Here is a 27,214-nt window from a genome sequence, read left to right on the forward strand (position 1 = left end):
GGCGAACGTAGTTGCCGATGCGCTTAGTAGGAAAAGCTATGGGAACTTAGCAGTCTTATCCGGAATAGAAAAGCCGCTACAGCAGGAGCTTATCAGTGCCGGAATAGAAGTGGTTGTAGGCAAGCTTGCTAACTTGTCTATCCAATCAAATCTGCTAGAGGACATATGGATTGGTCAGAGGCATGAGGACACACTAGCAGCACACACGGATGCAGTCAGAGAAGGCAAGACTACAGATTTCTCAATATTCAGTCAAGGATTATTGAGATATAAGGATCGGGTATGCGTGCCAGACGATCAAAGTATTAAGAAGACGATCCTAGAAGAAGTGCACAATACCCCGTACTCAGTTCATCCAGGGTCTACCAAGATGACATCAAGGCAGTCTATTGGTGGCTAGGGATGAAGAAGGAGATAGTAGAGTATGTATCTAAGTGTCTTGTATGCCAGCAAGTGAAGGCGGAGCATCAGCGGCCTGTAGGATTATTGCAACCGCTTAGCATACCGGAATGGAAGAGGGACGATATAGCCATGGACTTCGTGACGGGTCTGCCAAAGACGAATAAGCGGCATGATTCCGCTTGGATAGTCATAGATAGACTGACCAAGTCGGCTCATTTCCTGCCTGTTAAGACTTCATATACGGCAGACCCATATGCAGACATCTACATCCAAGAGATTGTACGATTGCATGAAATCCCCAAGACGATAGTGTAAGATAGAGGATCAGTATTTACGTCAAGATTTTGGAGAAACTTACAGAGAGATATGGGTACTAAGTTAAGCCTTAGTACAACTTTCCATCCTCAGAAAGATGGGCAGTTTGAGCGTACGATTCAGATCTTAGAGGATATGCTACGCACGTGTATACTTGATTTCGGAGGATCGTGGAACAAGTACTTACCACTGATCAAGTTCTCGTACAACAACAACTACCAGTCGACGATCGGGATGGCACCTTATGAGTTGCTATATGGAAGAAGGTGCCGATCACCATTGCACTGGGACGAGGTAGGAGAAAGGCAGCTTCTAGGGCCCGAAGCTGTTAGGCAAGCTCAAAAAGCAGTAACGCTTATTAGACAGCGTATGCTTGCTGCTCAAAGCCGTCAGAAAAGCTATGCGGATACCAAGCGACGCGATGTGGAATTCCAAGTTGGAGATCAAGATATCTCCTATGAAAAGTGTCAACCGGTTCGGAAAGAAGGGCAAGCTTAGTCTCCGATTCATAGGTCCTTTTAGATATTGGACAAAGTGGGAATAGTTGCGTATAGACTAGCCCTACCACCAGCATTAGCCGATAGTCACAACGTCTTCCACATCTCGATGTTACGCAAATATGTGTCAGACCCATCTCACATCCTCAAGTACGATACGATAGCACTCCAGAAAGACTTAAGTTACGAGGAACGACCGGTTAGCATCCTAGATAGAGGGATGAAGTAGTTACGGTCTAAGAGCCTTCCTATAATCAAAGTCCTATGGAGCAATAGTTCTGAACGCGAGGCAACGTGGGAGTTAGAGGAAGACATGCAAGGCCGGTATCCGGAGTTATGTGATAAGTAAATTTCGAGGACGAAATTCTTTTTAGTAGGGGAGAATTGTAGAGTCCAAGAACTTTACTTAGCTAAGATAGATAGTAGTATGATAGTATTTATAGCATTATCTTTGTTACTATGGATTTTTGGTTCAGACCGGGAATTATTTGGACACTCATAGTAGTACTTATAGATTTTCTAAGTTTAATCTATAGTTTAAGAATATTAAGTTAACCTAAGGTTTGATTAATGTGACTGATATCAATGATTATATTTATTATATTATAAGGTTTAGACATCAACCAATAGGATTTTAAGCACATGTTATGAATGGTGATTAAGGATTAAAGATTTTTGAGGATTTAATTTAATAAGGAGTAAAGTTTGAATGTTATAGGGTCAGTCAGCAGCTTTGAATACGTTGAGGGCTTAGTCAAGGTTGTTTACTCCATTCAAACTTTGCTAAAAATGTGTAATTTCGTGTTTAATTATTCAGCGTGTGCCGATATATCGCAGCTATAGGGGGCGATATATCGCAGCACGTAAATACGGAAAACACGAAACGATGCACGGTCGCCTCGGGCATACTGGCCCAGGCGATATATCGCCTACAGGGGGCGATATATCGCCTCCACCAGCATGGATTCAAACACTTTTGAATTCTTTTCCTTTCAGCCATTCAAACTCCTTCAACAGTCCAGAATCTTTTGAACGAGTCTTCAGCCTCTGCTGAACGATTATTCAAATGATTTTCACCTAAAAAGCCATTATTTTTATTCAAGTAAAATCAAGATATTTTCATTCCCAAACTCTATAAATAGGACCTAGTACCCAGTCATTATTCACCATTTGCTCTAATTTCAGAAGCTGCTTGTGTTAAGTGAGTGTGAGAGTGTAAACTCCTGGTTTGGGGAAAAACTATAAGCTTAAACATCATAAGCTTATCAAACACTTTGGGAAGTGAGTTCTATAGTATTTCGGTGGAGGTTAGAGTGATCTTGCAATCTTTGAGGTAAATCCAAAACTCTAGTTCCTTTCTGTATTTTATGTTATTTCCTTTCTCAAAACCTTCTACTCAGTCCCCTAACCTTATTCTTATTTTGGTTAGGGAATCCAAGATCTTAAGCATATAAGTTGGTAAGTATGTTTTTATGGTTTAGTCTTTCCATCTCTTTCATTTCATCTCCTTTCTTTAGACTCACTCTTTCTTATGGTTTTAGGTGTGTTCCAAAAGTCCCAACTCAGTCCATAATCCCGGTAACTTTGGTAAGGAAAATAGGCTAGAATCTATATGTTTATGTTTATGTTATCTTATGTGTTATGATATGATATGAGTATGTTATGAATATGTGGTGCATGTGTATGTTGTAGGCTTGGGCATATGCCCTATTTGACTAACAAGACCCCAAAAAGATTGTGGGCATATGCCTATTTAGCTGGTAGGACCCCACTAATCTCATGGGCATAAGCTTGTTTAGTCTATGGGACCCCAAGTAATAATGGCCATTATAATAAGTGAATTATGTATTATGATATGTCTTTACGTTATTATGAAATTATGTTTATGTTTATGACTATGTGTTAGATTTTCCTTGCTTGGCATTAGGCTCATTCCTTTCTGTTTTATGTGCAGGAAAATAAGCTTAGAGACGGTAAGATTCGTGGCGCTTGGGAGGATGTGTATCGATGATGAATGGAGTCAAGGGGCCGAGTGTTAATCGATTCGAGGATGTAGTTTCGGCTTTATGTCTTTTTATATGTATTTTCCGCACTAATTATGTAATGTTTTATTATTTTAAATTATGTTTTTGTTTTAAAGACAATGGGATCCCATATCCGTTTTGGTATTTACTTTGTAAATAACTCTTATCCTTGCAAGTTATTCAATAAATTATGGTATTTTTGCAAATGTAAGTTCTTTTAAGGATTTTATGTATAGTTTCGTTAATGGTCCAAATAGTCTAAATTAGTGGGTCATTACAGAAGGTTATGAAGATTGCAACTGAAGACAATCTTGTGGATCCGTTTACAAAGACACTACCAGAAGCTACATTTGATAAGCATATCAAAGAGATGGGATTAGTATAATTAAGGCATTAGTTTCAATTAGTGCAAGTGGGAGTTTGTTGGGGTTTTATGCCCTAATTAAAACCCAAATTCTTTGTAATCTCATTTTATTATCAATAAAAGAATAGAAATCATTTTTTGACTTGGTCAATCACTTTGCTCACATGTTTTATTTTCATGATTATTTGTTTAATATAAACTTCTATTAAATCCTGAGCATATAGCTAATCTTATTTATAGTGATGTAATCACAGTGGAATATAAATATGATTATATGTTCAAAAATAAGTTAGTCCTAAGATTAGTCAGTGCACCGGATTTACACTGACTTGCCAATCTACGATATGATCTACTTACACATTACAGTGTTATGTTCTTTCCAGAACATTAGCATAGTAGATAAGATCGGATGTATTTATTACATCGGACAGGACCGATATTGACAGTTGATAAGATAAGTAAACATACTGTTATTATCTATTCTAGTCATATCATATAGTTGACCATAGGTCAATTCAATCTCAATTCTGAGTGGTTAGTATTCTAACTGATTGTATTATTGGAGTTCTTTGACTTGTTCGTTACCAGCTTACCCTACGGACTAGCCCATACTTACATCTTGGGAACTCGGTAGTATAATTGAGTGGGAGTGTTAATCATAGATATGAACATCTATAGCTTCTAATGAAGAAGTGAAACGATGGTTTCCTTTTAGTTTGGTTCAAGGTGTTAAATGATAGAGATCTCATTTCAGTAATTAAATTTGTTTACTGAAATATCATTTACAAGGAACTAAGTGTTTTAAGGATAAAATACAATGAGGGGTAAAACGGTATTTTAGTCCTATCTCATTGTAGACCGTCTATAGAGGATTGAGTGACAATTATGGTTGTAACAATGGATAATTAATAGCGTATCTATATTTGTTATAGAGCGTTCTATGAATTCAAGAGTGCAATTCCAAGTCTATGGTGGAGTCACGAGGAATTAATAAGTTAGTAAATTTATTTGTTAGATTTATGATAACTTATTGGAGCTTGATTTCATAGGCCCATGGTCCCCATTGTACCTTGGATAAAATCATCTAGATAGTCTCAATTAATTGATTTAATTATCAATTAGAATTATCAAAGTTGACCAGGTCAATCTTGGATAGTTTCACAGAGTTGTGTAATTTTGAGAAGAAAAGAGAAATTATGGCAGATTTATTAATTAAGATAAATTGGTATCTAAATTAATAAATAAATTTAAATCAAGGTTCAAATTATAAATAATTAATTTGATAAAGGATTTAAATAATTATTTAATTAATTAAATCAATAGAAAATAATACAGGCCTTGATTTTAAGTCCAATGGGCTTATAATCAAATGAGAAATTTCACGGGCCTATAGCCCATGATAATTTTGACCTAGGGCTTCAATATGGCTATTATTTTATTGATTTTTTAATTAAATTAAATGGCCTAATTGAGTTTATAAAAGGAGTGCTTAGAGAGATGTAGAGTCCAAGAACTTTACTTAGCTAAGATAGATAGTAGTATGATAGTATTTATAGCATTATCTTTGTTACTGTGGATTTTGGTTCAAGACCGGGAATTATTTGGACACTCATAGTAGTACTTATAGATTTTCTAAGTTTAATCTATAGTTTAAGAATATTAAGTATAACCTAAGGTTTGATTAATGTGACTGATATCAATGATTATATTTATTATATTATAAGGTTTAGACATCAACCAATAGGATTTTAAGCACATGTTATGAATGGTGATTAAGGATTAAAGATTTTTGAGGATTTAATTTAATAAGGAGTAAAGTTTGAATGTTATAGGGTCAGTCAGCAGCTTTGAATACGTTGAGGGCTTAGTCAAGGTTGTTTACTCCATTCAAACTTAGCTAAAAATGTGTAATTTCGTGTTTAATTATTCAGCGTGTGCCGATATATCGCAGCTATAGGGGGCGATATATCGCAGCACGTAAATACGGAAAACACGAAACGATGCACGGTCGCCTCGGGCATACTGGCCCAGGCGATATATCGCCTATAGGGGGTGATATATCGCCTCCACCAGCATGTTTTCAAACACTTTTGAATTCTTTTCCTTTCAGCCATTCAAACTCCTTCAACAGTCCAGCATCTTTTGAACGAGTCTTCAGCCTCTGCTGAACGATTATTCAAATGATTTTCACCTAAAAAGCCATTATTTTTATTCAAGTAAAATCAAGATACTTTCATTCTCAAACTCTATAAATAGGACCTAGTACCCAGCCATTATTCACCATTTGCTCTAAGTTCAGAAGCTGCTAGTGTTAAGTGAGTGTGAGAGTGTAAACACCTGGTTTGGGAAAAACTATAAGCTTAAACATCATAAGCTTATGAAACACTTTGGGAAGTGAGTTCTATAGTATTTCGGTGGAGGTGTAGATTGGTCTTTCAAGTCTTTGAGGTAACCAAAACTCTAGTTCCTTTCTGTATTATGTTATTTTCTTTCTCATAGTCTTCTACTCAATCTCTAACCGTAATCTTCATTTTGGTTAGGGAATCCAAGTTCTTAAGCATATAAGTCGGTAAGTATGTTTTTATGGTTTAGTCTTTCCATCTCTTTCATTTCATCTCCTTTCTTTAGACTCACTCTTTCTTATGGTTTTAGGAGTGTTCCAAAAAGTCGCAACTCAGTCCATTATATCCCGGTAACTTTGGTAAGGAAAATAGGCTAGAATCAATATGTTATGTGCTTATGTTATCTATATGTTTTATGTTATTAAATGTGTTATGATATGTATGTATGTTTGTAGGCTTGGGCATATGACCCATATGACTAACAAGACCCCAAATGGGTTATGGGCATATGACCTACTTAGCTAGTAGGACCCCACTAATCCCATGGGCATATGCTTGTTTAGTCTATGGGACCCCAAGTAATAATGGCCATTATAATAAGTGTATGTTATATATATTATGTTAAGTCTTTATGTTTCTTATGAAATTATGTATATGATTAAGTGTTAGATTTTTCCTTGCTGGGCATTAGGCTCATTCCTTTCTGTTTATGTGCAGGAAATAAGCTTTAGAGGTGGAAAGATTCGTGACGCTTAGAGGATGTGTATCGATGGTGAATGGAGTCAAGGGGCCGAGCGTTATTCGATTCGAGGATGTAGTCTTGTTTATGTTTTTATGGTTTTAAATGTATTTTCTGCATTTTCTATGTAACTCTTTTTAGTTTTTAAGTTATTTTGGTTTTAAAGACAATGGGTACCCATATCCTACTTATTTTATGAAAGTAAACTTTGTTTCTACAAGTTTCTGATAAATTATGGTATTTTCGCAAAAATGTAAGTTTTATGTGTAGTTTCGTTAATGGTCCAAAAAGTCTAGAGTAGTGGGTCATTACAAGAGAAGAATTGAGAGACGACAGATAAGTCACAAGTCAGATTTTCTGATAGTTTTATATTCTCTCTAAACACAAGTCCTTTTCTAAGCCACTTTGTTATTTTCTCATCTTCTCTCTATATCTATCTCATGTGTTGAGAATTGCCCACACTAGTCTAGGTGGTTCTAAGGATACATTGGAAGATCGTGAAGAAAATAGAAGATCGGTTCAGTTTCTTGATAATACTCTGCGACAGAAAGGATACAAGAGTTAGAGAAACTGAAGGAAGGACTCTTAATTCCGCTGCGTATACTGTAAGTATTATATTATTTGTTTCTCTTCGAATTCAATTTTAGAAACATGTTTTAGGCTATCTCGTATTAATTTGTTTAATATTAGATATACATGAAAATAAATAAAGATCCTGTATAAGCTTTTTCCAACACCTAGTACCCAGCCATTATTCATCTTTTGCTCTAAGTTCAGAGGCTGCAAGTGCTAAGTGAGTGTGAGAATATAAACACCTGGTTTGGGGAAATCATAAGCTTAAACATCATAAGCTTATCAAACACTTTGGGAAGTAAGGTTCTATAGTATTTCGGTTGTGGTGTAGATTGGTCTTACAAGTCTTTGAGGTAAACCACAACTCTAGTTCATTTGTTTTATGTTATTTTCTTTCTCATAGCCTTCTACTCAGTCTCCTAACCTCATTCTTATTTTGGTTAGGAAATCTAAGTTCTTGAGCACATAAGTTTCGGTAAGCATGTTTTTTAATAGTTTAGTCTTCCCATTCCTTTTCATCTCTTTTTCTTCATTAGACTCACTCTTTCTCATAATGGTTATTAGGAGTGTTCCAAAGTCCCAACGCTGTCCACATATCCCGGTAACTTTGGTAAGAAAAATAGGATAGAATCTATATGTTTTATGCTTGTGTTATCTTATGTGTTATGTTATGAAATATGTTATAAAATATGTTATGAATATGTATGTTTGTAGGCTTGGGCGTATGACCCATATGACTAGCAAGACCCCAAAAAGATTATGGGCATATGACCTACTTAGCTAGTAAGACCCCACTAATCTCATGGGCATATGACTTGTTTAGTCTATGGGACCCCAAGTAATAATGGCCATTATAGTATGTGTATGTAATAAGTGTTATGTTATGTCTTTACATTTCTTATGAAATTTATGTACATGATGTATGTGTTAGATTTTCCTTGCTGGGCATTAGGCTCATTCCTTTTTGTTTTATGTGCAGGAAAATAGCTTTAGTGGCGGTAAGGTTCGTGGATGCTTGGGTTTGTGTATCGATGGTGAATGGATTCAAGGAGTCGAGTGTTCGATTTCAAGGATGTAGTCTTTTCTTTATGGGTTTATATGTAATTTTTCCGCACTTTCTATGTAACTTTTTATTTTAAGTTATGTTTTGTTTTAAAGACAATGGGTACCCATATCCCACTTATTTTATGAAAGTAACTTTTGTTTTTACAAGTTTCTAATAAATTTGTGGTATTTTCGCAAATGTAAGTCTTATTAAGGTTTGTATGTATAGTTTCATTAATGGTCCAAAAGTTTAGAGTATTGGGTCATTGCATAAATTATCTTAACTTTGTATTTACTTGTGGATAAATATCAAAACTTTTTTTTCGACCGTAAATGTGCCAAAACTTTACTTTTATTAGCATTCTGTAGGTACCAACCATTAAATATTATTTTTATTCAATAAATTTGGAGCTAAAATATCCGAATTTTATATTTACTTGCGTAATAATACCAAAACTTTATTTTTTGGCAGTAAAAGTTCCAAAACATTATAATCATTTTCAAAAATCAATTTTTTACAGTTTAAAATCTTATATGTGTGACTATTTATTACTATGCTTTCTTTTCAATACCATGTAATAAAATAAAAGATAAATATGATTTATTTATCATTATTATCATTTAAATATAGTTTATTCATCATTATCATTTATTAGTCAAATTATTGAAGAATTAATGAACTTAGAACATAGATTTTATTTTAAATTATCATCTTCTTCTTTTTTTAATTAAAATGGTGTTTTGATATTATTTTTTTAAAATTAATTAATATGTATTATTTGTCTTTTTAAAATTACTATTGGATTTCAAAATGGCAAAAAAATATTTTTTTTAATTATCTTAGCGTTTTGGTAATTTTACTGCAAAAAAAAAACAAAGTTGTGGTATTTAATCGCAAGTAAATATAAAGTTTAGGTATTTTAGCCGCAATTTTTTTGACAGAACTAAGATTTAATGGTTAGTACCCACGAAATGATAGTAAATGTATTTTTTTTGTACGTTTAGCACCGAAAAAAAATTCTAGTATTTATCCGCAAGTAAATTCAAAGTTTAGGTACTTTATCCCCAATTCTCACTAATTTTAATAGTAAATTATGGAATATATATCTAAAACATTCGAAAAACAAAAGAAAAGAAAGAGTAATATATATTATAGAAAAATTATATTAAATTTTATATATACACAAATGCGAAAAGACATTACCCATATCAAATATAAAGCTTATGTCAACACAACACGAATACATATTACTTATAACCATCCATGCAAGTAATAAGTAATGACGTGACTTATAAAGAATTATTTTTCTCACCTTTTTCTAATTCTAGAGCAAGTATTAATGGGGATGAGAAAAAGAGAATGGCAATTAGTATAAGAAAAGAGTGATTTATCTTGTTTTTGGGTATTTTAGCTTATACATCTACCTCAATTTTATAGTCCAACAACAAAGGCCGATTGTAATTTTAGTTGACTCAGATTATTACTACCACTGCTAACTCCTTCATTTCTTTGTCATAATATAACCTTACACTACAACAAAACTACTAGGGGTCACCCCTTATAAAATGCACCTAATGATGTACATTATGGACGAATAATGAGTCGCCCCTAATATTCCAATATCATAAGCAAGTGCGTCGCCCCTAAAAGTTGAGATATCGTCCTTATTTTTTTCAAATATGGCATAACTTTTGGTTGATGTGTCGCGCATGATATGTCACCAGTCACCCCTAATACCTTTTTATTTATAAAAATAAAAAAATTATTTCAATAATTAATTAAAATTTAAATGATTGATAAAAATTTAAATCAATGAAAACAGATATATTCAAAATAAAAATTCAGCACGAGTTAATTCTCTCAGCTCGGGTACAGCTGGCAGATAAATATGTAGAATAATAACCAAGTAGAATATCTTCTTACTACCTATGCAAATAGCTCGAGGTTATTTATGGTTAGACCTAATGCTAGGCGTTCCTAAGTTTACCACGAACTCAAGATGAGATAGTTGTCGTAGCACGAGCTTGGGGTCAGATAGCTATCAAAGTACTAGCTAGGAAGAGATATGTAACTCGTGGTGATTCTAATATAATGTACGCTCCCATAGACACGGGATTTATTTATACGCTATTTATGACCAGGCTGTCGTATTTATTATCCGAGATAGTAGGAACATATTTATTTTGTTATCAAATCATGTCCCAACATAAATGGGAATTATATGTATTTAATTTAGACATTATGTAATTGCATGATTGACTCATGCGGTTACCCAAACTTGTCCATGGAATTCCACTATAAATACTGGGAATGTTGGACAGGAAAAAGGATCAATTTTGTATTACCGAAACTCTACCAAAATTTAGAGAGAAATAGCAATAATATTGACTCGTGGACTAGGTAAATTTGTAACCAATGAACCACGTAAAAGATCTGTGCTCTTTGAGTGAGTTCTTCTTTATTTACGGTTTATCATTAAGCATTAGTATGCCCTTATTATTTTCTTAATACACCGTTGGCGAAAAACCGCGTCAACAGTTTGATGCTTTCATTGAGAGAAAATTAGTGCTTCACAAAAATCACAGTCGATTATCATCATGGTGGTCACTCGCTCAATGCACGATAATGAGACAGAACAACCTGGTGGGCAGGATGCCCATCATACTGCTGTTCCGAATGAACGTGGCTCCGAGATTCAGCAACGCCCGGGAAAACAACCAGTGGGTTAAGGTGACACTGGGAGTTCAACGTCATTACCATCGAACCCAAACCCAGGCTATCTCACTGCCGTCGAGATGGGGAACATGCAACTGAGGAGCCATCACGCTAAAGCAAATAGGAAGATTGAAGAGGTTTTGGCTCGGCTACCCCTCTTGCAATCGATGTTAATATTGGAAAGAGGCAAAGTGGGTCTCAAAGGTCCCACAGCAATAACCGATCCAAACCAAGTCGATCTGTCAGAAGCGCCACTCCAAGTTAGATAACTTCAAGGCGACATCACCCGAATGTGCAACCCACTGACGGCGGCGACATATCCTATAGGTTTCAGGACGCCAAACTTGTTGAAATTTGATGGAGATGAAGATCCATCAGATCACCTCAGAATGTTTAACACCATGATGATGGCCCACAATATCGGGCTCGATCTAAGATGTGTTTTTTTCCTATCAACTCTGATCAGGCTAACTAGACAGTGGTTCAAACAATATTAGAGGCATTCTATCAGCACGTGGAAGAAGTTCTCTTCTGATTTCAAGAAAGCATTCTAAGCATCGCACACAGCTCCGGTCGAGACCGATTCTTTGGCCCATGTAAAGCAATAGCCTGGAGAAACATTGAAGGCATATCTAAGCAGATTTTCCAACGTGGCTATCCAAGCTAGGGATGTTGATGACAGCTCCAAACTCATGGCGATGAGAACAAGAATCCTCGTCGGAGGCGACCTATGGTAGGAACTTCAAAGAAAAGGAGTTAAGAGCGTGGATGGATTCTTAGCTCAGGGTCAAGAGTGGATAAATCTTAAGGATGCGTGAGCTTCTATTGTAGGAACCAAATAGACCCCTATCCAACCTGTCGGAGCGGTAATGGACGTGGCAGCTACGGCCTAAACTGTTACCCCAAATAATGAAGGGGGAAATAATAAAAGGAAGGGGAATGAGATGTCGAATAGAACGGGACGAAGAAAAACAAGCCTGCAAAAAGAACGTATACTGACCTCATGGACACACGTGAGCACATCTTTCTGGCCAATTCTAGTCGCCTCCCATCTAAGAAGCTGGAACCAGAGGGCGAAGAAAGATCCCTCAAAACTCTACCAATTTCATAACGACATCGGTCATAACACTAATGACTACCGGTAGCTAAAGGATAAGATTGAAACTCTCATCAGAGTAGGACCTTTGGTCCAGTACGCTCGAAATCGGGTGAACCTAAGTCAACCCACTAAACAGAACCCACTACTAGTTCTAGAAGCCACGATAGGCCAACCAGGAACTCAAGCAACTCAGGTCGACCTTCCTCCGATAGTTGGGGGAGATATAGCCACTATTGCGGGAAGACCTCATTTGGCAGACACAAGTAGTGGGGCCCAAAAGAGGTACATAAATGAGATGAAGGATCATAATGCAGTGGAATTCATCCCGGAGTAGGGACCACGTGTTTTTGCGAGTTTCACCACTGCGAGGGAAATAAACTTGAAGAATTGAGGAGTTGAAAGCTGGGAAGGTTTGGAGGATAGCCTAGGGTTGAATTCCCCATCAAAGGTATGAAAATTCTGAGCTTCATCATCTAAGTTGCTGGGTTAGTTCTGGATTCTGCTGATGAGTTTATGAGTTTTGAGTTCAATTCTTGATTTCTTTGTTTGATGGTGCATGTGGCTAACTTTAGGTTGTTGGGTTGTGTGGGGTGAGATGTAGATGATGGTAGGCTAAAATTGGTGTATGGTTGAGGTTTGGAGGGTTTCTATAGAGGTTTGGCTCGAGGAAAATCGAAGGAAGAAAATCAGAGTGCTGAAGGTTTTATGACAGCGCTAGGCTTGGGTTTTCTGGGGGCTTTTGGCTTTGCTTATAGTGTTGTAGCACCTGCTCTATCGCGCTGTAGCTACCCTACCTTCAGAAGTGGTTTTTTGGATAATTTCTTAGGGTTTTTTCTCGAGGGCTCGGGGTTTGATTCCACCACCCTATTTGGTGGAATTAGGGCTTCCCAAGGGCTCGGGATTAGTTCCAAGGTTAGGTTATGGAATTGAAGTTTAGTGATGGTTCTAAATCTTGGCTGTGACTAGGTGTATGCCACGGTTCAAATGGGATCGTGCTTGAGGATCACTTTCACTAATCAAGCTATCAGAATCTAAAGGTAAGAAAACTGCACCTGGTTATGTGATTATGTCGGGACTAAAGGTACCCTATATTTATATGTGATGTCATGAGATGGTATTATGCCATGGGGACATGTGATAAACGGCCTAAGAGTGTTGAAATCAATATTTGCGCATAGGGCGTGACTCGGCCACTAGTTGTCGAGGACAGCTTAATATTCACTAAGCTCAGTTTGAGCAGGCTGGAGCCGTGGAATAATTAGGGGATGCGACCTTAAGGAGTCGACCCTGGTTAATATATGAATTGGCTATTAATGTTAATTTGGTGAACTTGGTATGCTAAATGCCTGATTATGTGAACAATAAAGATTGCTAGATATATGACTATGCTCTATGAGTTATCTGATTGATTGATTGATTGATGATTATGCTCTGTTATCTGGTTTTCTTGCTGGACCTTGGATCACTGGTGCTACGTGGTGTAGGTAAAGGCAAGGGCAAGGTGGGCCAGTCGTGAGTTAGAGAGCTTTGAGGCTGAATGTACATAGTCAGCTGATCGGATGCCACGGCCGAGGAGTGATACAGGACGGGAGAAGCCTAAATGTCTGTTTTTCCCTTAAAGTGGCCAATACTTGTTTATAACCTGGAATTTTTGTAAACTATCTTTTAAACTCTATTTCTTTTGGGATCCCTTGTACAAAATGTTAAATTATGTGAAATGTAACTTTTGGAACCAAAATCTTTTAACCCTAGTTCAAAATAGTTTCAATAACACGTTTCTAACTGAATGACTTGATTAGCAAGTCTTGCACCTTTATAAACACACAGTGTAATTGTCTTGGCTATCCAGGGCGTTACAACTTGGTATCAGAGTGTCCTAGGTTTAAGGGTTCCTGATGACTGCTGGACATGTACATTCGCCGCTAAAGACAAGCTCGACTCAGGGTTTGGTAAATGTGCATACTTGTTTATATACTTAAATGATTAGAATGGAATATGAATGCTGATATGTGTTTAAATAATAGGGAGCATGAGATACTGATATGGCATGGCCCTTGACTGTTGTGTGATGATATTGAGGCGTACTTATTAGCATTGCTGTTGTATGTGAATGAATATTTGAATAAACTATTATATTTAGATTTCTTGTGATAGATTGTGTTCCATTGCTGGATTTTGGAAAGGCTATCACCCTGTCATCATAGTCTGACTGTCGAGTCGTTGATTGCAGATTAACTTGGATAACTATACGTCCAAGGAAATCTATACGACTAGCCGGCACTAGGTCTAGGACTAGAGATGATTACCAGGGTCAGACCCCTCCGCCAATCCCTGAGAACTAAAAATAACTTATGGCAGACATGCAAGCACGGCTACAGAGCCAGGATGAGCATATCCAACTTTTGCGACAGCAGGCTCCATCAGGGAGTGCTACCCCAATTGTGCCACCTGCAGTGGTACCAGTTGTACCGCCAGCAGAGGTTGGGAACATATGGGAGTCATTGTATGAACGGTTCAGGAAGCAGCATCCTCCAAGTTTTGAGGGAGGACCAGATGCACTAAAGGATGAACAATGGATGAGTATGGTCACTACTATTCTGGATTTTATGAGGATATAGGGTCATGACAGAGTGGCCTGTGCCACATATATGCTGAGAGAGGATGCCCGTATTTGGCGGGAAGTGGCATCATAGACTAGAGACGTCACTACTTTGAGTTTGGAAGGATTCAAGGACTTGTTCAGTCAGAAATATTACAATGTCACCATCAAGGAAGCGAAGGTAATTGAATTTGTGGGGCTGGTTCAGGGCAACATGACAGTTACAGAATATGCCCTGAAGTTCGACAAACTTGCGAAGTTTGCACCGGATCTTGTGCCTACTGATGCAGCGAGATAGGACAGATTTATTAGAGGGATTAATGCTATGATAGCCATGGATGTGAGGATTACAATAGTTCCTAAGGGGCAACTTATGCCCAGGCTGTTGAGAAGGCTCTTACCACTGAGGAAGCAGAGAATAAGATCTAGAAGGAGAGTACGGTAAGGCGGCAAGACCAGAGGGCGGTGCCTCCATACTTCGGATCTGGTAGGGGTGGAGGCCCCAATGATCTGAAGAGGAAGACCCCTGATGCTTTGACCGCTCCTGGTCTTGATAGGAGAGGTCGGGGTACTCAGGGTGGCCATTACGGAGGCGGTGATTCATGGAGGAGCTATCTTGAGTGCACGAGGTGCAGAAGATGCCATCTGGGCGAATGTCGAGCTAAGGCCTGTTATGTGTGCTGGGTGGTGGGACAACTCAAGAAAGATTTCCCGACAATGAAGAAAGGGGAAGCAGGGAAGGTGGACAGCTTGATGCCAGCTCGAGTGTTCACCGTGACGCAAGCAGAGGCCGAGGCTAGGCCCTCGGTAGTGATAGGTCATCTTTCTAGCGCTGGCTCTCCTTTTATTGTATTGATTGACTCTGGTGCTATGCATTCATTTGTTTCTAGAAAGGGAATTGATAGACTGTGTAGACCTAGTGAGTATTATCTTGCGGGGTTTGGGACTATATTGCCTACAAGAGAACTGGTAGTTTCTAGGAGGTGGATTAGAGCACTGCCAGTGATGGTTGATGGTAGGGAATTGTCACTATACTTAATTGAGTTAGGTATGGAGGACTTTGATATGATTTTGGGAATGGATTGGCTGGTTAGATACGGAGCTACTATTGACTGTAGGAAGAAGATGGTGACCTTTGAGCCAGAGGGCGAGGATCCCTTTGTCTTTGTGGGAGTGGTATATGGACCCCGCGTACCTATGATATCAGCGCCGAGAGCCAGAGATTTATTACAGGGAGGATGTATGGGCTTTCTGGTTAGTGCGGTGGATACCACTAGGGTTTTGCCAGCAGGGCCGGAGGAGACCATATTGGTTTGTAAGTTCTTAGATGTGTTCCTTGAGGATTTACCAGGGTTGCCGCCACACAGGGAGATTCAGTTTGTTATTGAGTTAGCGCCAAGTATAAAGCCAGTGTCAAGGGCACCTTATAGAATGGCACTAGTGAAACTGAAAGAGTTTAAGATACAGTTGCAGGAACTTCTGGAATTGAGGTTCATCATACCGAGCTACTCTCCATGGGGTGCTCCAGTTTTGTTTGTGAAGAATAAGGATGGGACTCTGAGAATGTGTATAGATTACAGGGAATTGAACAAGTTGACTATCAAGAATAAGTATCCCCTACCAAGGACTGACGACTTGTTCGATCAGCTGCAGGGTAAGATGGTGTTCTCAAAGATTGATCTTCAACCTGGTTATTGCCAGCTGAGGATCAAGGATGAGGACATACTGAAGACGACCTTTCGAATGAGGTATGGGCATTATGAATTCCTGGTCATGTCATTTGGTTTGACCAATGACCCAACAGCCTTCATGGACTTAAAGAACAGGGTGTTCAAAGACTTCTTGGATCAGTTCATCATTGCCTTCATCGACGACATCTTAGTGTACTCCAAATCAGAGGCAAAGCATGAGTTTCATCTTCGACAGGTTCTACAGAGGTTAAGAGAGCACCAGTTGTATTCCATGTTTAAGAAATGTGAGTTTTGGTTACCAGAAGTGAAATTCCTTGGACATATTGTTGGAGCATATGGGATTAAGGTGGAGGCAATTAGGGATTGGCAGAGGCCAAGGAACGCCTCGGAGGTTCGGACTTTTCTCGGTTTGGCAAGTTACTACAGACAGTTTGTGGAAGGCTTCTCAAAGATAGCAGCACCGATGATAGAATTGACATGAAAGAATTTGAAGTTTGTCTGGTCAGACAAGTGTGAGAACAGTTTCCAAGAATTGAAGTGGTGACTTATTACTGCACCTGTGTTTAGTCTTCCGTCGGAGCGAGGGAAGTTTGTGGTGTATTGCGATGCGTCAAGGTTGGGTTTGGGCTGTGTGTTGATGTAGAACAAGACGGTTATAGCTTATACATCACAACAGCTGAAGGAGTATGAGCAGCGGTATCCTACTCATGATTTGGAGTTAGCAACGGTGGTATTTGCACTGAAGGTTTGGCAGCACTATTTGTATGGGGAAAAGTGCGACATATACACCGATCACAAGAGTTTGAAGTACTTCTTCACATAGAAGGACCTGAACATGAGGTAGAGACGTTGGCTGGAGTGTGTAAAAGACTATGACTGTGATATTCTTTACCATCCGGGAAACGCCAATGTAGTGGCAGATGCGTTGAGCCGGAGGGGCCCACGTTAGTTATATAGTTCCACCCAGATTTCAAGAGAGTTAGTTGATGAGATGGACAGAGCAGGTATAGAAGTTGTGGGCCGATTAGCCAACATTACTTTGCAGTCGACTCTGCTAGAGCGGATTAGGGAAAGTTAGTTGGTAGACGCTCAGTTACAGGAGGTTAGAGAGAATGTCTTAGTGGGAGTAGCTAAGGACTATTCTATTTCTGAAGTTGGTTTGTTATGGTATCAGGGGTGGATTTGTGTCACAGCTGATGTGGGGATCAGACGAGAGATATTAGATGAATCGCATACTACGCCGTACTCACTTCATCCAGGTACCACGAAGATGTATCAGGATCTACGAACATTATATTGGTTGCCCGTGATGAAGAAGGATGTGGTGGAGTACGTAGCCAGATGTTTAACCTGTTAGCAAGTGAAAGCTGAGCATCAACGACTAGCAGGGTTGCTTCAACCTTTGCGTATTCTTGAGTGGAAATGGAAGGATATTACAATGGAATTTGTGGGAGGTTTACCCAGGACTGTAAGGCTTCATGACTCTGTGTGGGTGATAGTGGACAGATACACCAAGTCATCTCATTTCCTTCCAGTGAAGACGACATATTCAATGGATCAGTACGTAGAGTTCTATGTGAGGGAGATCGTACGTCTCCACGGGGTTCCTAAGTCTATAGTGTCAGATCGGGATTCTATCTTTACCTCCAAGTATTGGGGTAGTTTATAGAAGGCTATGGGAACCTAGTTGAAGTTTAGCACGGCTTTTCATCCTCAGATTGATGGACGGTCTGAGAGGACGATCTAGGTGTTGGAGGATATGCTTCGAGCATGCGCGGTCGATTTTGAGGGATCGTGGAGTAAGTATCTTCCGTTGATTGATTTTTCATACAGCAATAGTTACCAAGCAATGATTGTAGTGGCTCCCTATGAGATGTTGTATGGGAGGAGATGTTGATCACCCATTCATTCAAATGAGATGGGTGAGAGGAAGTACTTGGGGCTGCACATGGTTCAGAAGATGAATGATGCTATTGAGAAGATTCGAGCTAGGATGCTTTCCTCACAGAGCAGACAGAAGAACTATGCTGATCCTAAGCATAGAGACGTGGAGTTCTAGGTTGGGGACCACGTGTTTCAGCGAGTTTCACCACTGCGAGGGGTGAGGAGATTTAGGAAGAAGGGCAAGCTAAGCCCTAGATTCATCGGACCTTTTGAGATCGTAGAGAGGATAAGACAGGTGGCTTACATACTAGCTTTGCCACCGTCGCTGTCGGGAGTTCATAATGTATTTCATGTTTCTATGCTCCAGAAGTACGTCTCAAATACGACACATGTGCTGAAGTATGAAGACTTGGAATTGCAAACAGATTTGTCTTATGAGGAACGACCGGTTCAGATTTTGGATCGGAAGAATAAAGTACTACGAAATAAGATGATTCCTCTGGTTAAAGTGTTATGGAGGAATAGTAGGGTCGAGGAGGCGACCTGGGAGCTTGAGCCAGCGATGTGGGATCAGTATCCCGAGTTATTCAGGTAAATTTTGAGGACGAAATTCTCATTAGGAGGGGATAGTTGTAACGACCCAATATTACTAATAAGGCTTAAGGGCCTTGATTAGTGTGCCGGGAGGGCACAACTGGATTATGTGTGAATTTAAATAGTTAAATGCATGATTATGTGTTAAGCATGAGAATATGACTATTTGGATATATGAGATGCATGATTATGAGTATTAGTATGCATGTAGGCCTTGATTAGGTTATAAAGGGTATATTTGTAATTTTTAGCCCGTTGAGGGCATAAATGTAAATATTTGTGATAAATTTTTGAGACCACATTATTATGTGGATATATTTGTAGCTTGTGACTGGAGGCGATCCTAGTGAGCGGTTTAGCGGAAAAGTCACGGAGGGGATTTATACCCAGCTCGGGGGAGCTCGGGGGTATTTCTGGGAATCTGAGAAATATATTGGAGACTATTTGACATTGAGGAAAAATAATTGGTGATTGGTTAGGTGTCAGAGTTTAAGCGATAATTATTAGAGACACTCGAGGAATTAGCTGGAATTGGGAGCAATGACCAAAATGTCCTTAGAATGTTTTAAGGTTTAGATTTTAATGGGTGGGAAATATGGTCATTTGGTCTAAAAGGGATAATTCATATTCAGACTTTTCAGATTTAGTGGAATGTTTAGAAACAAGTAGAAGATGAATGAAAAGAAAAGAAGGAGGAAAGAAAGAAGGAAAAAACAGGGGTATTTTCTCTGTCTCGATTTAGACCATTCTTCTCCATTTCATGAGGAGTTTTGAAGTTGTGACTCAGGGAGAACTTGGGCTGGAGCTTGGGGCTAGGGTCCTTGATAAAGCTTGAGGATTTATCAGGAGTTACTCACCCTATCAAGGTAAGGTTTTAAGGTTGTTCTTGAGTTTCTGAGTTTTGTTGGAATTGATTTCTGAAACTTGGTTTTTGGTGGAAGTTTAGGGAAATAAGCTTGAAGAATTGAGGAGTTGAAAGCTGGGAAGGTTTGGAGGATAGCCTAGGGTCGAATTCCCCATCAAAGGTAAGAAAATTATGAGCTTGACCATCTAAGTTGTTGGGTTAGCTCTGGATTCTGCTGATGAGTTTTGAGCTTTTTAGTTCAATTCTTGATTTCTTTGTTTGATGGTGCATGTGGCTAAGTTTTAGGTTGTTGGGTTGTGTGGGGTGAGATGTAAATGATGGTAGGCTAAAATTGGTGTATGGTTGAGGTTTGGAGGGGTTATATAGAGGTTTGGCTCGGGGAAAATCGAAGGAAGAAAATCAGAGTGCTAAAGGTTCTGTGACTAGCGTTGTAGTGCTATCCTTTGTGTGCTACAGCGCTAGGCTTGGGTTTTCTGGGGGCTTTTGGTTCTACTTATAGCACTATAGCGCGCTCTGTGGCGCTGTAGCGCTACCCTACCTTCAGAAGTTGATTTTGGGATAATTTCTTAGGGTTTTTGCTTGGAGGCTTGGGGTTTGATTCCACCACCCCGTTTGGTGGAATTAGGGCTTCCTGAGGGCTTGGGATTAGTCCCGTGGTTAGGATATGGAATTGAAGTTTATTGATGGTTCTAATTCTTGGTTGTGACTAGGTGTACGCCAAGGCTCGAACGAGATCATGATTGAGGGTCAGTTTTACTAATCAAGCTATCAGAATCTAAAGGTAAGAAAACTGCACCCGGTTATGTGATTATGTAGGGACTAAGGATTCGGGATAGAATTCTCCTTCAACAATAGCTACCAATCAATGATCATGATGGCACCCTATGAGTTGCTTTATGGAAGGAGGTGTCGATCGCCATTACATTGGGACGAGGTAGTAGAAATGCAACTTCTTGGACCCAAGGCTGTTAGAGAGGCTCAGAGTGCAGTAGCACTAATTAGAAAGTGTATGCTCGCTGCTCAGAGCCGTCAGAAAAGTTATGCTGATGCCAAGTGGCGTGATGTGGAATTCAAAGTCGAACATCAAGTCTTCCTAAAGATATCTCCTATGAAAGGTGTGTAGCGGTATAGGAAGAAAGGCAAGCTTAGTCCCCGATTTATAGGTTCGTTTGAGATATTGGACAAGGTGGGAATAGTTGCATATAGATTAGCCTTACTGCCAGCTCTAGCAGATAGCCACAATGTGTTCCACATGTCGATGTTGCATAGAAATGTGTCAAACCCATCTCACGTCCTCAACTACGATATGATAGCACTCCAAAAAGACTTGAGTTACGAGGAACGACCGCTTATCATCCTAGATAGAGGAATGAATGAATTACGTTCTATGAGCATTCCGATAGTCAAGGTCCTATGGAGTATAGTTCTGAACGGGAGGCAATGTGGGAGTTGGAGGAAGACATGTTAGCTCAGTATCCTAAATTGTTTGGTAAGAAAATTTCGGGGATGAAATTCTTTTAAGTATGGGAGAATTGTAGTGTCCCATAATATTTACTTAGCTAGCTAGATAGTAGTAGTGGTTAGTATTAGTTTGTAGTATAATAGATTCCATGGAGTTTGGTTCAAGCCGGGAATTAGCTGGAAACTCATAGCAATAGTTAAGGATTTTATAAGTTTATCCTATAGTTTAAGAATATTAATTACAACATAAGGTTTGCTTAATATTGTTGGTCCTAGATATATTGTTATTATAACCTAAGGTTTAGATTGAACCATTAAGAGCATGACACTTGTCATAGTCATGTTTATTAAGGATTTAAGTATTTTGATGAGTAGTTTATTTAAAAAGAAAGATCTAGAAGCTCTAGAACCTTCCAGAAACTGTTAGGATCGTATTATGACTCAGTCAAAGTTGTTTTATCAATTCAAAATATGCTAAAAAGGTGCAAATACATGTTTTATATATCAACGTATGCTGATATGTCGCTGCTTAGGGGCCGATATATTGCCTACGGAAGATACGGAAAACACGTTAACTTTGCACGAACGTACGAACGAGGCTCAGGATTAGGGTAGAGTCGATATATCGCCCAGGGTAGGTGATATATCGCCCCTTGTGATGTGTTGAATGTTGATGATTTTTAAATTTAAAAATACCCTTAACCACTTGGACTTGCCTTTGAACGATTTTGACCGAGTTCTGGGCATTTGTTGAACGAAAATTCAAATCTTTTTCATTTTATATTCATTTATTTAATCAAATATAAATGGGTTAATTTCACTCCTTGAATTCTATAAATAGGACCTAGTACTCAACCATTTTCTTCATTCTTCAAGCAGTCTTTAGAGCCTCCAAGTTGCTAGTGTTACTATAAAAACATACACTTGGGTTTTGCGTTAGAGCTTTATCATTCTAAGATTTTCTAAGCACTTGGGAAGTGAGATATAGTGAGATTTCGGTATTGATATTTAGATCAATCCATAAGATCATTCAAGGTATTCTTATTCCCTAAGTTCAGTTCTTTATGATTCTTTAGTTTTCTTTTATTCAGATCCTAACTCTTGTTTATGATTCTTGATTAGGTATTTAAGTTTCTTGAAACTTATGGTTCTTCTTGGTAAGTTTGTAGAGTCCCAAAATTTTACTTAGCTAGTTAGATATTAGTAGTAGTAGTAATAGCTAGTAGTGTTTATAGTATGTTTATTACTTTGAATTTTGGTTCAAACCGGGACTTAGTTGAACACTCGTATCAACACTTATAGATTTTACAAGTTTAACCTATAGTTTAAGAATATTAATTATAACATAAGGTTTGATTAATATAGCTAATTATAAAGGTGTCATTTATTATACTATAAGGTTTGGATAGAATTAATAAAATCATGGCACTTGTCGTGTGCATGTTTATTTAAGGATTTAACTATAGTTTAAATAAAAGAAAGTTCTAGAAAACAATAGAACCTTCCAAGACCATTAAGAGCATGACATTTGTCACAATCTTGTTTATTTGAGGATTTAACTATTTCATTAAAAAAATAGAGGTTTCTTGAAGCTCTAGACCCTTCCAGAACCTGGTGGAATCTCGTATTACTTAGTCAAACCTGTTTAATCATTTCAAATTAAGCTGATAATGTGCAATTACGTGTTTAATATATTCATGTATGCCGATATATCGCAGCCTAGGAGCTGATGTATCACCATACGGGAATACAAAAAACACGTGAACTTCGCACAAACGAATCGACGAACACTCGGGGCATAAGCCCAGGCGATATACCACCTATAATGGGCGATATATCGGCCCTAGGGTTATGTTTTCAAACGATTTTGAAACCAAGCTCAATTCATTCCTTAACCTCTTGACTAGCCTCTGAACGTTTTGACCGAGTCTTCAGCCTCTATTTCACAAATATTCAAATATTTTTCAATTAATATTCATTGTTTTTATTCAAGCTAAAAGGAGGTAGTTCACTCCTTGAACTCTATAAATTGGACCTAGTACCCAGCCATTTCTCTCATTCTTCAAGCTGTGTTCAGAGCCTTCAAGCTGCTAGGGAAACTATAGAGTGATAAACACTTGGGTTGGGGTATAAGCTTTATCATCTTAAGTTTTATAAACACTTGGGAAGTAAGATAAATAGTGTGTTTCCAATATCAAGGAGTAGTTCGGTTCTAGTAAATACAAAGGTATTCCGAATCTTAAGTTCATTTCAGTTTAATTCTTTAGTTTTCATTCAGATCCTAACTCATTGTTTTCAATTCTTGGTTAGGTATTTAAGTTCTTTGAACTTAAGGTTTCTTTTCAGTAAGTTTCATCTTGGTGGTTTAGTTCATTTCTTGATCATCTCTTTCTTTAGAAATACTCACCTTTTTATTGTTGGTTTTAGGAGTGTTCCAAATCCCGTCCTTGTTCTCGTATCCTGGTTTTGGTAAGGAAAATAGGATAGAATTATATATGTTTATATGATATGTTATGTTTATGGTATGTTATGTTATGTTATGTTTACATTATGTATAGTATGTTTATAGACCTTGGGCATATGACTTGTCTAGTTAGCAAGCCCCAATAATTTATGGGCATATGACTTGCTTGGCTAGCAAGCCCCACAAATCTATTGGGCATATGACTTGCTTATTTAACAAGCCCCAAGTAGTATAATGGCCATTGTAGTATGTGACATATGTTTATAATATATGTTTATGATATAGTTTATGTATATGTTTTATGTTATTAGTAGATTTTCCTTGCTGGGCATTAGGCTCGTTCCTTTATTTTTATGTATGTAGGAAAATAGATATGGCGGCGGAAGGATTCGTGGTAGCTTGGCCTGTGTATTGAGGAAGAATTGATTCGATGAACTGCGTTAACGATTTGAGGACAACATTATTTTCAGTCTTTTTATTATGTTTCTATGTATTTTCCGCACTTAGTTTGTAAACAATTTCATTTAAAGTTTAAAGTTATGTTTTATTTTTAAACAATGGGATCCCATACCATTCATTTATGTATTTCAATAATTACATTGAGGTTTGTAATAAAGTTGTGAATATTTCTTATGTATGTTTTCTCAAAAGTAGTATCTATGTATAAGTAGTTTTAATGGTCCAAAGTCTTAGAATTAGTTGGGTCATTAAAAAGTTTCTTCTTGATGGTTTAGTTCTCATTTCATCTTTATATTCTTTAGAGATACTCACCATTTTTAATGTTGGTTTATAGAAGTGTCCTAATCCCGTTCTTGTTTCCAAATATCCTGGCTTTTAGTAAGGAAAAATAGGATAGATTATATGTGCTTTTATGTTTATGTTATTATATGTTTTACGTTATAATGTGTATATTTAGGTAGGAATATGTCTTGTAGTCTTTGGGGCTTATAGGTGCTTAGCTAGCAAACCCCAATGTTTTTATGTTGTTTGGGGCTTGTAGTTGCTTAGCTAGCAAACCCCAATATTTTTATGTCGCTTGGGGCTTATAGTTGCTTAGATAGCAAACCCCAAGATTATTTATCATTTTCGTGGTTTAGAGTTATGATTTACCCTACCTCAACTAGTAGAGGACCTAGATGGGTTATCATATACTACCATGTGATCTAACCTACCTCGATTAGTAGACAGAGGACCTAGATGGTTTATCACATGCCATGTTAATGAGTTAATGGCCATTAATATTGTAGTCCTATATGATATATATTTTATAGTATATGTTTATTATATAGTCTTATGATTATGATTTATGATGTATGCTTTTAGTAGATTTTCCTTGCTGGGCATTAGGCTCATTCCTTTATTTTTAGTGTGATGCAGGAAAATGATTATGGAAGGCAGAAGGATTCTTGTCAGCTTGGCTTGTGTGTTAAGGATGAATGGATTGGATGAACTTACCATAACCAACTCCAAATGAGCACTTGAGAGGATTTAACTTCATGCGATACTTTCTAAGTACTGCAAAGCATTCCTCCAAGTCTCGAACATGCCCTCCAACTTCTTTGGACTTGACCAACATGTCATCGACATATACCTCCATATTTTTGCCGATCAAGTCTCGGAACATGCCATTAACTAAACGTAGGTAGGTGGCTCATGCATTGTTCAAGCCAAATGGCATCACCTTATAACAGTACAATCCCTTGTCTGTTTGGAAGCTGGTATGTTCCTTGTCGGAATGGTGCATACTTATTTGATTATACCCCGAATATGCATCCATGAATGAGAGTATTTCATGTTCTGCAGTTGCATCCACAAGCTGGTCTATTCTGGGTAGTGGGGAGCAGTCTTTGGGGCAGGCCTTGTTCAGATCTTTGAAGTCCACGCATGTTCTCCACTTCCTATTTGGCTTTGGGACAAGCACGGGGCTTGATACCAAATCCAGGTAGTAGGCCTCCCTTATAAAATTGTTTTCTTTGAGCCACTCGACCTCCTCCTTCAGGGATTGAGATTGGTCTTTGTCAAGTAGTCTCCTCTTTTGCTGCACTGTGGGTAGTTCTTGTCTATATTGAGGACATGACATATCATGGATGGAGAAATTCCAACCATGTCCTTATGTGACTAGGCAAAGACGTCCTGGTTCTTCTTAAAAAATTATACCAACCGTGCCTTAATTTCCACCTTTATCTCCTTCCCAACTTTAATTACTCTAGTTGGGTCCTCCTCATCTAGTATGACTTCGTCAAGATCTTCGACTGGTCCTACCCCCATGACGTTATCCCAAAAGCGAGGATCGATGTCATTTCCCTCACTTTGGGAAACTTGCTATAATAACAAATCTTCGTTAAAAGTAGCCCCTGACTCCAGTAGAGTGTTTCTTTCAATGTCAACTTCCATGTTGACAGCCTCATCGATTCCTTCATTCCCTTTGCAGCAGGTTACTACCATGTTGTTTACGCATTTTCCTTTCTTTGTTTTGACTACTGACGCATTATAGCATTCTCGTGCCTCTCTTTGGTTACCGTGTACACATCCTTGCCCTGTACTTGTGGGTAACTTCAAAGACAAATGCCAGATAGACACTCCTGCGTGTAATGCCATCATGAGCATGGTTACTATTGCCTCCTATGTGGGGCCCCCCACATATAGTATCCAATGTGAAGTCCACGACTACTGGATCCAGTGGTGGACTCCTATGCTTTCGAAACTCTAGATTCCTACTCGAGGTTTCGGTCTTGACTTGGTACCTCAAGAGTTTCCCTGATCGGAAGAGAAACTCTATCTCATCTTTCAACTGTTTGCATTCATTTGTGTCGTGCATGTAATCATTGTGGAATCGACAGAACATATTTTTGTCCCTCTTTACTTCTAAACGCAAAGGTTGTGGCTTTCAGTATGGTACCTCCCAATATGTTTCCAAGTAAATCTCAGCCCTTGATGTAGTCAGCATGGTATAATTGGTAAACCTGGGCTGGTAGAGCTGATGCTTAGGCTGTTTGTCAGTCGATACTGACTTAGCTTTCTTTTCTCCACCCTGCTCGGCCCCTGAGGTACTCTTTTTTTTACCGTTGCCCCCATTGCCGCCCTAAGGGTTTGCGTTGTTCTTGTCTGTCTTGGTAGTGGTTGGATGGTTTATGCCTTTTTCTTCTTCCATGATAGCTTCATCTAGCTTCATGTATTTGTCTGCTCAATCTAGGAACTTCTGCAAGGTGTTGATAGGGTTCCTGACATAAACTGGTTGAATTCGTTCGGCACAGAAGACCTTGCAAAATTTCATTCCTAAACTGCTCCCAGGAAGTGATGGATCCAGGTTTGAATTTCCAATACTATTCCTGAGCTGAGTTAGAGAGAGTGGTAGGGAATACCCTGCACCTATAATCATGCTCCACATTGAGTAACTCTGTCTGATCCTCAAAATTTCTAATGTGTCGTATTGGGTCCTCCTTCCCAGTGTATGTTGGAAGTTTTCGGATCTTGTATTTTGGTGGTGGTAGTGCAACTTGGATCTTGGCACTAAAGGGACTCCCATTTCTATGAGCCAGCT

The sequence above is a fragment of the Humulus lupulus genome, chromosome 2, assembly GCF_963169125.1.
Source record: "Humulus lupulus chromosome 2, drHumLupu1.1, whole genome shotgun sequence".
NCBI classification, from domain to species: domain Eukaryota; kingdom Viridiplantae; phylum Streptophyta; class Magnoliopsida; order Rosales; family Cannabaceae; genus Humulus; species Humulus lupulus.